The following is a 2,901-nucleotide window of genomic DNA, read 5'->3' as shown; positions in this document are numbered from 1 at the left end:
CCACCCAGCTTGATATTCTCCACCCAGCATTTTGTTCTCCACCCACCTTGGTATTCTCCACCCAGCTTGATATTCTCCACCCAGCATTTTGTTCTCCACCCACCTTGATGTTACCAACCACCTTGATATTCTCCACCCAGCTTGATATTCTCCACCCAGCTTGATTTCGCCACCCAGCTTGATATTCTCCACCCAGCATTTTAATCTCCACCCATTTTGATGTAACCACCCATTTTGATATTCTCCACCTAGCTTGATATTCTCCACCCAGCTTGATTTCACCACCCAGCTTGATATTCGCCACCCAGCATTTTGTTCTCCACCCACCTTGATGTTACCACCCACCTTGATATTCTCCACCCAGTTTGATTTCGCCACCCAGCTTGATATTCTCCACCCAACATTTTGTTCTCCACCGACTTTGATGTTACCACCCACCTTGATATTCTCCACCCAGCTTGATATTCTCCAGCCAGCATTTTGTTCTCCATCCACCTTAATGTTACCACCCGCCTTGATATTCTCCACCCAGCTTGATATTCTCCACCCAGTTTGATTTCGCCACCCAGCTTGATATTCTCCACCCAACATTTTGTTCTCCACCCACTTTGATGTTACCACCCAGCTTGATATTCTCCACCCAGCTTGATATTCTCCACCCACCTTGATGTTACCACCCACCTTGATATTGTCCACCCAGCTTGATTTCGCCACCCAGCTTGATATTCTCCACTCAACATTTTGTTCTCCACCCATCTTGATGTTACCACCCAGCTTGATTTCTCCACCCAGCTTGACTTCGCCACCCAGCTTGATATTCTCCACCCAACATTTTGTTCTCCACCCAGCTTGATTTCTCCACCCAGCTTGATATTCTCCACCCAGCTTGATATTCTCCACCCAGCTTGTTATTCTCCACCCACCTAAAATTCCACCACTTCCCTGTATCCACCACCCACTTCAGAATCCACCATGCACTTAAATTTTCACCACCCACTTTAAATTCCACCATCTCTGTATATCCACCACCCACCTGTGTCCTCCACCCACTTATGTCAACCACCCACCTGTGTTCTCAACCCACCTAAGATTCCACCACCCACCATATCCAAGACCCACCTGTGTCCACATAGGTTCCACCACCCACCTGTACACTGTATGGTGTGCCACCCATTATACACACCACCCACTGACCTTTTGTATGCTCCTCCACCCAAAACTAAATCATATAGTATGCTTCCAGTATTTAATCATTCATCCTCCACCCTCAGTAATTGCCGCCAATTGCCGCCAAACACCCAGCCAGCGCCCTTCCCAACCCTGATTAAGTATTAGCTTTGTTGAGTCCTATCTAATAAAAATGTTGATAAAAATGGTTCATTTTGGATCTTTAAGCTATTGAAGACACTTCCTAAAGGATAGTATGGTTTAAAATAATCTAAAATAATTATTTTCTCAGTTTTTGACTAATGAAATCCAAGAGGGGGGTGTTCAGTGATATTGGATTTCTAGGCGCCCCTGTTGATTGTTGTATTCTGGATTGTTCGGTATATGAGTGAACAGTCCCTTGAATCCAACAGGACGCCAGAGAGATCAGTACATCCCGGACCACTGCAGAGTAGACACAAGTCACACTGCACATAGCCGTCCAGGGACCTGTGCTATATACAGTGCACAGACAGCTTACAGAGAGAACCCTTCCGGACGAGATAGAAGAAGATGAACCGGGTTCCCGTCATCGTGTGGAACCCTGCCTACCTAGAAGAACTGGAACCAGATGGAGGAGTTGTTCCAGTAGACCCTGATACCTTCATAAGCGGGAACTCGCAGATCATCACTGCTCCGGCCTCAGAGGATGGAGATGTATTTGAGGAAGTTGTCGAGGACAAAGATGAGAAGCAGGATGATGAAGATCTACCCCAGTCGATGAAGGATATGTATGATTTCCTTGGAGAACTATCTGAGAAGATCCAAACCTTCAACAGCACCATGAAGAGGAGTACAAACCCTGGTCAACCACCAGTGGTCCCAGATGATGTCCCAACTTCAGATGATGAGGATGTGATTGATGATGTCCCAGAGGATACTGAAGAGGATACTAAGCAGGTACTCCAGGATGCAGTCCAGAGTCTATCAATTTTGAATGATGGACTCAGGAGTGTATTGTCCCTTAGCTGGGACACAAGCTCGCCACAGCATACTGATGTCCACGGAGTTGATATCTGGGACACAGGGAAGGCTATAGAGCGAGAGTTCAGGCTATTCCCCAACCCGACCAGGAAAGGGTTGAAGGACCAGCTTGAGAACCAAGTATGGAACCTGCTTCAGCTCATACAGGAACGAGTTGATCAGGGAACCTACAATGATACAGATATGAGACTTGTAGATGGGTTGCATGTCATATCTGTCCTACATGCTAGGCTCGGTATTCTAACTGAGACAGCACTTAAACATAGAGCTAAGAGACCTTAAGAATACCAAGGGATCTAAAGCTAATGTAAACTATTATTATCATTATGTGATTTATGTGTGCATATATAAATGTATGATTACATGTATCAATGACGTCATAATGACTTTATTACTTGGGTGTTTAGATTTGCATGTGCATTCAGACATATAAGGCTATCTCTCTATATATAGAGATAGCTGAAGTGTTGTAATGCCAGGTTGCAAAGATATAGACGGTGCATGAGGAGTTAGTCCCGCAAGAAGGACTAACCCGATCTGCAATGTCATCAGGTTACACAAATGATAGATGAAACAAGTTAGAGTACTTGAGCAAAATCTCATTAAGTGTGAATTTTAAGATACCAATTTATTGCACGTTCTGTGGTTCGAGAATACCACAATTGGCGCAGTGAAAGGTGTTTCTTTATGCCTAATTTGGGTTTTATATGA

This window comes from Eurytemora carolleeae, unplaced genomic scaffold (assembly GCF_000591075.1).
Source record: "Eurytemora carolleeae unplaced genomic scaffold, Eaff_2.0 scaffold465, whole genome shotgun sequence".
Lineage (NCBI taxonomy): Eukaryota > Metazoa > Arthropoda > Copepoda > Calanoida > Temoridae > Eurytemora > Eurytemora carolleeae.
This window is presented reverse-complemented; position numbering follows the sequence as displayed.